The 13,388-nt window shown below is 42.0% G+C and overlaps 1 protein-coding gene and 1 long non-coding RNA gene across 3 annotated transcripts in view; both read left to right on the forward strand.

Annotated features, from left to right (window-relative positions):
• Positions 1-13,258, forward strand: part of LOC147755470 (uncharacterized) — a 32,008-nt gene extending 18,750 nt beyond the window's left edge. Inside the window, exon 3 of the long non-coding RNA XR_015328166.1 lies at positions 12,640-13,258. This is a non-coding gene — a long non-coding RNA (uncharacterized LOC147755470). The remainder of the gene's footprint in view (positions 1-12,639) is intronic.
• LOC111251150 (neural cell adhesion molecule 1-like) overlaps positions 1-13,388 on the forward strand; it is a 153,343-nt gene that overhangs the window by 85,996 nt on the left and 53,959 nt on the right. The window lies entirely within an intron of this gene.

A 13,388-nucleotide genomic window follows, 5' to 3' on the forward strand; every position in this document is an offset into this window, starting at 1 on the left:
ATTTGTCTGATATAGTCCACGTTTGTAAAGATATAGATTGTCAAAATATAGGGTGCAGCCGTTATATCGTAAAGCATTAGAGTAAAACGGGCACTATTAACTTTTCGACCCCCCTATCATCGGGCGCTTATCGAGGGAGCATAGTGATATTAAAAGACCAGGCATAAGTTTTAGCAGCTCGTTCAAATGGCCATTTGATGAGTCATTGAATAAGACGTGCCGTCCCCATAATTATGATAGATGGCTTGACCACCAACTGTTACGAAAGATCCTACATATCCAATAAACAGTATTGCTATGAGCACGGTATTGTATGATACTATCGAAGCTCGAAATTGATTTTCGTTTTTTATGGCCTTAGCATAAGCATGCCCTGATCGCCTATAAAAATATGCCTGCTCTCTTCGATAGACGGGTGCTAACAACAGCTAAACAGTGAACATTCGGAAGTAGTCTCGGTCGTTATTCGGTCGTGGGGATGTACATCTTCTGCAACTATGTTATTTACCTAAGGATTAAATAAACATGTCATATTTCTATCCTTTATAACAACGACTTATGCTTTTGATTAATTCGAACTATTTCGCCTATTTCGAACACCTCTAACGACCGTCCCCACGTTACCCCGTCCCTAGGACTCTTTCTCTCTTCTTCTCTTTTACACCAGTGCCGCGTCGCAGACCGTTCATTACGAAGGCCGAAATGTCCGGCAGGATAACTTATATTCTAATATGCGTGTGCCTGTTTATGGCCTTTTCCGTTATGGCTGGGTCATGGTGCAAATCGCGGATTCGCGATTTCCCGATGCCTGTGCTTCGCATGGGTCCCGCAAACCTGTGAAGCCACCCTATTTTTTTTCTATGGCTACGTTCTTTGATCACTTTTTCTACTACCAGCATCGGTGGCAATCAGCAACGAAAAACTGGTTCGGTGGTTTTTTTCACACTTTAAACTTGCTAATGGAGCCGGAACAAGGCTAACAGACGAGCGAGCTCCTAATGCTCGGAGCCCCCTCGAAAAGTCGATCTAGTTCATCATCGAACATGACGATAGATATGTTATATATCTACCTATAAGTGCGTACACGTATAAAATGCTAAATGATGCAGTACGCATTGGAATCGCATAGGAGCGGTCGTTATGGCAGCAAGAGAACCAATACGTGTATAGTAAACGTCAGGGGGTAGTTATGATGATGAGGACGAGACACAAAAGTCGTTGGGGGTCTGTATTGTTGTTTGTCTCGAGCTAATCTTCAATTTTTATTTGAAGGCTCATAAAGCTTCAGATAGGTCTGATGAGAAGGTTCAAAAAAGTTGATACAGAGGCAAACATTGACTAGTAACTTTTACCCAGAACTAATAGATTCTTATAGTTTCTGACTATTCTGTAGTATCTTAACAGAAATATTGTTGCTTTTAGCTACTCGACACGGTGCCTTAAGCTTTCTTAACGATCGATTTTTCTTTTTTTTTTTTCTGGATAACTGTTGTTACTGATTGTTTCTTCCATTCAAAGTCGAGTGGCTCTGGCAGATATTTACGAAAATCAATATATCAGTGCTCATAGCCTGAAATAAGTTTACCGGTCCGTAGTTAGGTCCCTTTCAAAAAAAAGCTGCTCATTTATGTATTGCAGTATCCGTCTGAAACTGGAAAAACGGTCCGGACAAAATTACCAATTAGTTTAAAAGTATTCGTAAGTGTGTGTGTGTGTGTGTGTGTGTGTGTGTGTGTGTTGTGTGTGTGTGTGTGTGTGTGTGTGCGTATATTTCGAGCACCCTCAAAAGATAAAAATCAGATGAATATATGCGACAATCTCATTGAAAGGACTGCTTTTATGACGGTTAACACATTTGTACCGGTAACGTGTGAACCGTTCCCCTTACGGAGCACGACTGTGCGTCTAACGAGCGAACATTGCGGCTATTGCCGTAGGTCGGATAAGAAAACCATCGTTCGTTTTGCTGATTCCGTCAAGTAGAGCATCTGCTCCATACAATTATAGAGTCCTATTCCCAGGCAACCCTGGCATAGTGCCTCTAAGTAGCAATCTGTACTATTTGTACGGCTACAGTCGTCTTTGACTGGCCACCATGCATCGTTGGAGGAACTGAAAAGAGTAACGTGAACACTACTTCAGAAATCAACAGAAATTTAACATGCCCCGGCTGGAAAAATTGATGCTAGTCGTTGGATGGTTAGCCAACAGAGGCCTAAAAGGACTTATTTTTATCCTCTAGTTTGTAGGAGAAATCTAATGGAAATTATCATATGTATTTACGTGATGCGGCTTTTAGTTTAAGTATGTTAATCTGTCGAACTAAAAATTTAGATAGACTTCTTTTTCATACACACTACCTTTGTGATATCGATTTTTATTCAGTTCCACTTATGTAGAATATGTTGTTCTCTAGCCAACTAGCACCAGTAACCCCGGACTTTTTTTCTTTATAGGTTTATAAATATCTGTATTTTTTTAACATCACTTTTCTATTAAATACAGCAGATTTAATTGTAATATTTTATGTGGCGTGATCACTGAAGTCCTGTTAGCAAAAATATGTCTTTTACATAGCGTTAGATCTGGCGATTTTTAATATAAACTGTATTTCCGATCTTCACTCCAATCTCTTTCAACGCTGTCACACTTAGAGATTAGGGGGGGGGTTAGATAGACACCCGATAATAGGTGAGCCCAACAGTTGCTTCTTTACCCATGACAATATATTATATACTACAGTCATCAGTTTCGCATACATAGTTTTATCAGCGACCTGTTCTCGGCAATTACAATATTATCTTCACAGTTAGACGTTACCAAGGCTATGTAGAATACAGATCATTGCAGCACATGCACTACATAATCCGGTATCCGCCAAAGGCACAAAAAGCTTATAGAACTAGCGGCATTTGCTACACCTTGATACATATATATATATATATATATATATATAATAAAAGTCAAATATAAAAAAGGTACCTGAATTTGATTTTTTTCTTATGCTTCTCAAACAAAGTAGAAATTTATGTTTTAGTTAAATCTTTTGAACGTACTGGACGTGTCATTTTTAGAACTACTTGATAGCGCCATTAATTATTAAAAGAATATTTATCCTTTTATCCGTTATTAGCTTTTTAATAGTAACGGGGCGTTACACAAGATTGGTTTAGAAAACTCGTTGAATTTCTGTACTAATGTAAAAAGTCCAACGGGGTTACATTTTAAATTAGTAGTAGGCTAATGGCGTCAAAAATGTAAACGGCTCAGAAGAGTCAAAGGGTTCAAAAGCTGCAAAAAAAGCATTACGAGGCTCAAGAAGTTTGACCGTTGAATATTTCAACCACTTCCATGAAATTTCCAACCCTTTAAATTCGAACTCTATTAGGAACCTTTCAGTTTCCAGCATGAAAGCCTCTCTCGAATTCTTCAGAAGGCTTATGAAAACTTACAATGAGGAAAGAAGTAAATTTTGAATCTTGGCAAGGGTTTAGTTAGGGCGGAAAAATAGGATAATAGTTGATCTTCGCTTAAATCCTGAAAATGACATACCATGACAAATTGTTTTTTTTTTTTCTTAAAAAAAGGCTTTCGTCTGATCCCTGGAGAAACGGATGAACGACAAAACTGCCCGTGAAAATTTGTGCCGAGTTTAGTGCCATACTTTTTATATGTACAAAAGGAAGCAGACGCAGAATGAATACATTTGTATGTACATAAACACGTATATTAAAAATGGTGACGCACATTTTCCTATATTCTCTATATTGCCAGTTACCGCTAGCAGTGGTACAATGGTTACCGTTATTGCTGTATTTACTATTATAATTACATATTATATACGATGATTTGCGGTGGGATAAAATTATGCGAAAAAAACATGAATAACTAAAACGTGTATGCTGTTTTTTTACGTACGAAATAAAACGTGACTGATAAATTTGTGTAGGCGGACAATTTCTGTTGGGCAGCAGCTAGTAGTAGTAGCTGTTGCTGTTGTTAAATTATAATGTTTGACCTTGGCTTATGACTGGCAAATCGTCTTGTTTGCTCGCACGTCGTAGGCCCACTCGGTACTCTTGCAAACTTTCGCGTATGGTCCTCTATGCAAAAGGCGCGTGGAGAATGGTTTCCAACGGGCAGAGTTCGTTCTATGCCGTTGCATCGTTTCGCCTACGTTGTACTATATGAATGTATGTACCTATAATATAGAGCATCTCATTGTTTTGAGCAGGACCAGGCCGACCTCCGCTGTGGAGCGCGTAGCATTTAAGTTTGGCGGTACTGGTTGTTGCTTGTCGACTACGTCGTCGTCGAGCATTCACTCGCGCCATGAATGTGTAATAGGCATAAATAAAAGTTTTCCCCATAGCTGCATCCTCTCTTTGTGTCACCCTCTCTCTAGCTGCTTGCCTCTTGCCCTATTCGCTTGCAGTCGCCGGTAGCCCTACGGGGGCCAGGCCAAACAGGCCAGAGCCAGCCAGCCAGAAAACGGCCTTATGCGAGAAAGATTAAAGGCAGCTGGCATTCCCACGACGTCGAGTACCCGCTCGTGGCTGGTAGCGCATACTGTTTATAGTCGCCGTAGTTGCAATGTTGTCTATGGCGCTCTTCTCACAAGGACGCAAGTGTGAAGCCGTCCCTCAAAGAACAACAGAGTTCCTCCTGCACATAATATAATACAATGCTCATATATATACACCATACACAGCAGCAAGTAAACGTACAATATCCATCGTGTATGTATGGGTGCCAGTCACAGTTATCTAGCTTCGCAAGTCTGGAGCACGAAGCTCGTGGCACGCATCTTTGGATTTTTTATGTATTCGCAGTGTATAAGCGGCCAGTTAGGCCTAGGTGTAATCTTTCTCTGCGAACTTTCTAAAACGAAGTTTCAGCAAAAACGGAGCCAGTGACCGGAGGTGGAGGGGACGGAATCAATAAAACAGCAAATCAATTATTCTGTTCTTGCCGACTATTTGTTCACAATGTTCGTTCGATGACTGGGAGCGCTTTCGATGCGCTATTCTCTATTGCTTGACAGCGTTGTGCCTGCAAGGTGCTTCTTAGTGACAGTCCGAAGACGTTAGTACTATAACTTGGCGAGGGGCATATTGTTTGGAAGAAAGAGAGGATGAAGTCGAGATAGTCTCGAATTTAGGCACAGAACATTCCCGTCCTATGGAGCCTTGAACTGCTGTTTTCTAGTGGTCAATTATTAGCAAGTAACGATAAGAATAGACAGGAACGGTTTTGGCCGAACGAATCATCTGGGACTCTGGCTCTGGAGTGGTCAATCTCATCACATTTTAGTACTAATCATTGTAGTAATGTCACGAATATCTATGAATACTGTGTTTGCAAATAACATACGTGGCAACGGTAAGGCCTCGTTTTACATCGATGGAAATACCTGTGATCCAGGCCATTCGATGCCGCTTTCATACAACACAGTAAACTATCTGAAATAAGTTATTAAAGTCTATAGACAAGTATTATCCAAAACTTATATAGAATTCAATTGTTTACTTTGAGCGTCATTTTTCGTTCCGGTATCACGTTCAACTTCATCCGAAACAGACTGGTGTCACGCATAGCACATGATTATTTAATTATTTTTGCAAATATATCCACATGTCTGCAAATACACCGTTTCTACGTAAAGCGTACGTCGTATATTCACAATTGGAGTTGACGTTCGTATTATTCACGTATTTTCTGCTCGCTAATCATGCTCTAAGCAGCCTTTCCGACTTGTACCATCAAACGTGCCTGATATATAGAGAAAGGCGTATCATCTCCCGGCGCACGTGTCCACAACAGTGACTAGAGCGCAGCGTTTCAGCTGTAGATAGGAAACGAACGAAAATGACGTATGAAGAATGACAAGGCCAAACGAAGCTAAAATATACGAAGGATACCCAGCGTAGAAATATACTCACCCGTAATTTCTCCGAAATTTACTTGTGCTCTGCGCCTAATCCAGGGGCAATTTTGTAAGAAGGACACTTCAAAGGGAGATCCTACATCGACAATGCCAGTTCTACCGGCAGCGACGGCTCTAAGCGCTCATCTTCGGTATCTCATAGTAATAATAACATCGGATGTAAAGCTGACCTATGCAGGAGTAATGATTGTGATTTAGTCTTGTGCTTTAATTTGTGGTGCCGTAAACTCACTGCCTCCTGCTGCCGTAGCATGAAAACGTGCTATATTATTTGAGAGTAGAATGCTGTTTATCTGTCTATCATTAATATTATTTAGTTCTCTTTGTTCGTTCCGTTTCAATAAACCGTCCTCATCCGGTGAGTTGTCTGCCGAGACAACACGTAGCGAATCTGTTTCATCGAATAGAAGCTGTCGGAGGCAAAACACCTGCAGCAGAACGTTCTTTTTTTAACTTAATCCGTCCGTGTAACGCAGATTCATAATCGGTAGACTACGCGCTACACGGTAGACACCCTCGTGAAAGGTAATAACCTCTGATGATGGGATTAGCGATTTAAATAGTAACAGTACGAGATGAAGCATCGCGTTATCAATGTGAGAATCAGGGAGGCGTGCGGTTTCGGGAGTTGATTTTCGGTATGATTTAAAGCCTAACACCCGCAGTTAAATGTAATCAATTCACGTACAGGACGACGGTGTGGAAGGGTCTGTGCGAGAAGCAGTTGACCCCATGCTGGGCCGCTCAGCCGTGTCGCCTATTTGACGCGGTGACAGACATTGAGTAGGCAAGGCCCGAGAAATTCGACTTGTTTGAGAAGAATCGTGTCGATTGGCGTCGTTGCTGTCAACGTCACGCGTTGACGCTAAATCCTTATTGATCTTGTGTTTCGACATGTCCAAAAATTTTAATACTAACTCGCTAAGAATTATCGATTGTTCATCTCAGATCATAGGCTCTAGCTCTACTGTTGTTAGCGCGAGACATTTGTACGGAGATATCGTTCCCGAACAAAACTGCTATGCGACGCAAAGGTCAAATGTAAGTTCGACGACAGGCATACAAAATCAAACACAACATGGCTATGGTGAGATGTAAAAAAAATCGCAATAGATGCACCTAGGAACATACATGTGTTCAATTAAAGCGTGAACCAGAAGAAAATGCAGAAAGTGGTTCGTTGCGTGTTTATACTTGGTCGTTATTAAAATCGTACCCAATTAGCCGTAGATATGCTCGTCTGATACAAAGACCTGGATTCCCAGGATGACTGAGAGTTAACACCGAATGAGGAGCCTGGTTGAAGTCACGACAGTCAGAGGCACTGTATACTATCACGACTAATACTCTTCATAAAAATAAATTGGATTTTTCAGTGTGTCGTCGCCGTTTCTGGCCAAGTGACCATCATGTCACCGTCATGCACTTGTAGAACGTGCGCCAGACGGAAATTGAATTGTTCTCTTTCTCCTTAAGGGCCGCGACAGACGTCGTTTATTTGTCTCAAATTTGCTCTCGCTAATTCAGTTAGGGAAACTTAAGCGTCTTAGTTAAGTAGCAGATTATTCGCATTTCAACTGAACGCCGCCTTGGAGCATGCTTCGCAAAGTTGTCTGCTTAGCTCGATCTTCAATAGTTCTCTAATTGTCATAGACAGGATCTTCTGTCGCTCGCTAACTAGCGGCCGATACTTCCCAGCACGTGAATGGATGAACGCGCCGAATTTTTAACGAGACACTTTCATAGAAGTGTTTTGTCGTAACGTAGCAAGTCCTATAAGTGGCGGACAAATCGTCCGCCTCGGTTTCTATGGAAGAAATTGTTGCGGAATATGCTTGCTAGTGGCTAAAATCAAACCCTACGAAATTCTCCTCGGGTCTCAACTAGTCTAAGCAGATTGTGCCTGTAGAAAAGCGCAGCATTTGTTCAAGTCATGACAGATGGATTGCACATACAAGAACTACGAGGCAACGCGAAATTGAGAGAAACGCGCTTCCGACATGTGATGGATAAAGATCTAGTCAACGATACAGCGACGATATGAAGGATTAAAGATGCCTTTTAACAACGATGGGGCACTCGTCTAGTGATAGGACAAGTGCACATTTCCTCGCTTTTTACAAAAAAAAAAAAAAATACGTATGTTACGTAGCAAATCAACTCGTAATTCAGTCACTTCTCCCCTCTTACACGAAAACTCATCAAGCTATTACCATGTCGTGTTCTGATTAAATGTACAACTATCTGCAGTGGAACAAACACTCCGAATGCTAAACGGTTATCTCACGCGTATTTACAAAATAGAACTTGTTGTCACAGGCGATTATGATTGTCGCCATTGAAATGAATAGCGGAACATTAGCCACACGAGCTGACTGTAAGATAAAATTATTTATTTTGTCAGATACACGCAATCTGGGACTCGCACACAAAATCATGATTAACATTTTTTATTAGATGCTCGTGCAGCGTTAGTTTTGCTATTGTCATGTTTACTACTTAACATATAAGTTGAACGATCTGCTATGTGTAAGTAGTGACTCGCCAACCAACTCGCAGTTAGCTTTCGCGTTTAACATCATTAGCCATTGCTCCTCTAACGCCCTTAAGCGTATTCGTCTCAACGACAAAGCACTAGCAGCAACAAGTGATTCTTCGAAAAATCATAGCGTGACATGATAAATCATTGACCCCTCTATGCTACCACCGTTCATCGCAGAGAAAAATGACGAAAGTGTCAACGAGATTCTCTGATTAGAAAACGGTTACAACTAACTACAGGTTGAAGAACAGGTGAATATGCGTTGATTTGACCGTTGGCCTTTTCGGACGGACGCTCGAACGTCATGTTTGCGCCTAAACGTTACTCTGTCAAGCAATTTCTGCCAAAATTGCTGCCAATGTTATTATCTGTTAAGCTGCATTTGTTCGTATGTCTAGTCTCGATCGTAGCCCATGCTAGTGAAGAACAAAGAGAAAAAATCAACCCACAGCATTCTTATACGGTTGTCTTAATGGTACCGTTTGACGCCGCAGGATAAGTAGCCCACGTTTACTTGGGGACGAGGGCGTCATGACGAGGAACAGCTTCACCGTGGACAGATTGATCTTCAAGCGGCGCAGCGTCCTCTCACCCCTAACTATCTATAGCCAGCCATGTGCAATGATGAACGATGGCAACAGTTATTTAATTTGCGGTGGCTGGGTAAACTGACCCGTAAAAGACAAAAAACGAAAACCGCATATTCGGAACTCGGCCACAAACTATGAGAGTCTACTGCAATGTCAAAAAAAAACTAATACACAGCCAGGCAGGACAGGACTGCTTCAATAAACATTCAACCACTTTCCGTATCCGAGCGGCGACCACCAACATCTCCCCTAAATGTAGTTCGCCGATGAAAAGACTCTCGCTGAAATAAATCAAGAGTATAATATTCGACCTCGAAGTGCATGCTTCTGTAATAACGTCAGCCAATTGTCTGGGTTTGAACGCCCCAGTGAGCTGGAGACACGCACGTTTTAACTTGGAAGTTCCTACCGGGAGTAAGGCGATACCATGTGGAACTCGAGTATATGTATGCATCGGTATATACTGCAGCAATCTGACCACCGTATCGCGGGCTAAACGGTGACATGCGTCTCATACTTTGAAAGGTAGTGCTCGTATAACTCAGCTATCTGTGGTTGAGAGTTCGTGCTATGAATAGCTTTACGAGCTGTCTTGTCAGAGGTTCTTTCTATTGGTACACATGGTTTTATGTGAAATCCAATTCTATATCGCTTCCATTATCATGGATGAAGGTTCAATGGTCGATTCGCAGTTGTAGATTCATAGGAAGTTACCGGCCGATCACGGCAGACACCATACAGTTAGAGTGGTTATCCTATCAGCTGTGGAGATGGCGGTCAGGTGGCGTTTTTGTATTTAGTTTATTAGTTCGGCTTTTCCTCCCCTCTTCAAACGCCCTTGTCACAGCACCCGAGTGTTAACGGATGGCCGGATCAGACGGCACATGGTCTTTTTCGCTTTTTTTTTTACTCACGTATTTATGGTCCAACGCCTATGTTCGTTATCATCAGACCGAACAACGACATTTATTACATATCTATCGACCAGCTCGTCAACCGCTTCTCAACCAAACCTCATTGACACTACTAAGCTATCCAGCTAGCATATACTCTAGACCCTGAGTCGCCTCGATTTCGCCTACTCCTCCTCTTTCTCTTTAACTTATACGTATATTTAAGACATCAAGAGGGACCGTAGTCGTGCCACCCGCACCATGCTTGCTTTACGAAATATCCGCGGCTGACTCGCTGCTGGAACAGCTGGAACTGCTTTTCTTACCATCGTTATGGCGCAGTATAATACCATAACATTTTAAGTGACACATGCCGAGCCGTCAGCCTTCTACACCTCGAACGGTCCTAAGCAGGTACAAGTGTCACTCCTAGAATTATTTGCAGCCCGTATTCCTATTAGTGCTCTAAGCAGTTCAATCATCTCAGTTCAGCTCGTGTCAGAGGCTCCTTTCCAAGTCTTTCTCGGGAAAAAGATTCTTGACAGGTCGACAACGCCTGCGTTTGAACCACGAACGCAACCCCCTAACTGTACGGCGATTGAGGAGTGAATCAGGCAGGCCGTCAGGCAGACAGTCAGCTAGCCAGTGTGTTTCAATACATTTGCGCCTCGCGTTCCAGCGTCGTCTTGTTTCGGTTCGATGTCAGTTACGCGATCGGTTTGTATTTATGAGACACCTAGACGGGAAAAGAGTTTTTATAAACGTTATTTGTGGCTCTCTCAAGCACATGACCGACAGAAATGGTAGTGGCCACTATCAATAGCGGAACTCTGCTAGCTGACGTCATTTACTCCTTCTCGCTGGGCGAGGTTAGATACGGGTGACATGGCGGCCCATCTCTTGTCGGACCGTCTGCTTCCCGGAAGTCGGCAACTCGGTAGCCGCTTCGGTTGGTTGCGTTCTAGCGTGCCAAACGCTGCGGTGAAAGAGGGGGCAGTGGAGGCTACGTGGGATGCCAACAATTGCCTTCCGTTAATTTCTTCGTACTCAGTGGTAATGTGGCGCTTAACTCTCGACGTGTCAATCAGAAGAAACCGAGCGACGGACGGCCTCACGGACCATCGTGGACAACAGTGTAGAGTACTGCGGCTCATGAAGAACACGCGACTGCACTAAGTCAAGAAACGGGTGAGGATAGGGGATTAAAGGTCAACGGCAGCTGAGGGTAGTGTCACCCCGAATTATCGCAAGCCAGGATTACCACCACGGCGACGGTAGCAGAAGAGCTCAACCTATCACATTTTGTCTTTCAACTAGACGGACTAATGAAACGCTGTTCGACCTAGTATTGGAATGCCCTTGATTGTGCATCCGTAGAAGCCTCCATTTGCCCCCATGCATGCTACTTATTAAGTGATTAAGGTTTTAAAAGAACGATAGGAACAATGATGCCGATAATAATTTCTATCCGTATTCTGCAAATTTTATGTAGTGCCTTGTCCGAACCGCAGGCTGGCGTATGACCTATTTCGAAAATATCGTAAACTTTGTGTTTAGCGCCATTGTCAAGAAAACGCGGGATGCTAGTAAAAAGGCATGTAAACTCGTGGTTTCTACCGACCGAATCGATCAAACCAGACCAGTATAGTAATTGTATTTATGCTTAACGAAACGAATGGAATGTAAGTTGATCATACGTAGTCTAATATGCATATATATTATTTCTACAATTTACTGGAATGAGTAGGCTTATCGATTTAGCAGCAGAGAATAAAATCAGGGCCCTCTTCTTAAGTTCTGAACAATAAAATGGTACAACGGTCCGGGAACTCCTGCTGCGGAGTTCAGATGATCATTTGTTGTATTGTATCCTAGAATAATACGTCCCCTATACGAACGTGACATAATTAATTTTCATATGTTAATGTATATTGCTAGTGATACTACCTGAGCGTTTGTCGAAACGGTGCTTTTATCGAGCCTATCTATTATTCCCTGTTATTTTATTTATTTGGCTCAGTCAATGCCACTGTGTTTAGACACCGGTCATACTTACTACGGTATTATAGTTGCGCGCGCTAGAGGCGGAGAGGGCTGAAGGCATCGAAGATCGAAGATCGAAGACTCTTTCCACCAGGAAAACCAGCCTGATCAAATATTTCAAATTGAAAAATCAAATATTTCAAATTGGGCTGCATAGAATCGATTGAGTATTTTATAATGTAATGTACTTGTATGTGAACTAGATCACATGCGAAAGCAATGCTTGTTACTGTCTACTTGTTATACGGGATTTTCGCGCATGAAGATAGGTGATTTCAACTTCAGTTACCTCTAACAAACAAGGCTACACGACTAACTTCGGATTTGAATGCATAAACCTATTTTTAACCTATAATTATCGGTGGTCGTATATAGAAGCTAATGCTAATTTACTGTCCTACCATAAGGTTCAGGCTACAAATATGCACAAAATTTTGCAATAAGCCGTCTTTTACCGCACGTCATTTGAGACAAGGACATCATAATTTAAATATCGTAGATGACGATAAATAAGGGAACGTGTAAGATAACTGACACATGTTTCAAATGTATTACTATTGTTTGTGCATGTTGCATTATCCGTACTCTAATATTACTTTTTTTCTTGCTAATTTTCTTTTACAGGTGAGTTCTTGGATGCAGGCATAAGCCGACCTCACGCAAACGTGGCGGCAAAACCCTGACGTCGTCATGGCGGGATGACAAGAGATGTCTGTGATAAGAGCCTCTTTTGCGTTAAGATGTCCAGAGACAGTTCCTCTGTTTATTAGGACACATGATATATATAGATATTTACTGATTGGTAAAAGTGGGTAAAATACAAGGTGAATAAATACTGCCGCGGGCTTTTGGACTAAGATCTTCACTAACGTTTTGTACTAAATCTGATAGAGCCAGCTTATTAGCAGTCCCGAATCTACCTACTACAACAGTCCGCGAACGAGTTGGATATGTAGAAAAAATTGCGCAAGATTTGCCGTCTCGAATTTTTCGATAGCTGTTAAGGTGTATGCACTAGTTCCACGTTTGTACTTGGTCAGGCGGAAAGAACATTTTTTAAGTGACAATTTTTTTCGAATAACAGGGTTAACACAAAGCTGTGCCCGTGTTTGATAACGTTTTCTTTACGTAAATTATTATGCACCGAGAGTAACACCGCTACCGCACAGCTGTACAATAGCTTCATGAGATAATCTTAAAGCTCTTCAAGAGACTGATACGACACATATACCACCCTACGTTTGTAAAGCATTGTCTGATTTTCTGTTCTCCAATGGTTGACCTATACCGTTAATCTATTCAGCCGAGGTTCATGTTGAGGCGCTTGGAAAACTGAACACTGGATTTAACACGAAACAGTATTTTTTAGTTAC

The sequence above is a fragment of the Varroa destructor genome, unplaced genomic scaffold (assembly GCF_002443255.2).
Source record: "Varroa destructor unplaced genomic scaffold, Vdes_3.0 BEIS01000005.1, whole genome shotgun sequence".
Classification (NCBI taxonomy): Eukaryota; Metazoa; Arthropoda; class Arachnida; order Mesostigmata; family Varroidae; genus Varroa; species Varroa destructor.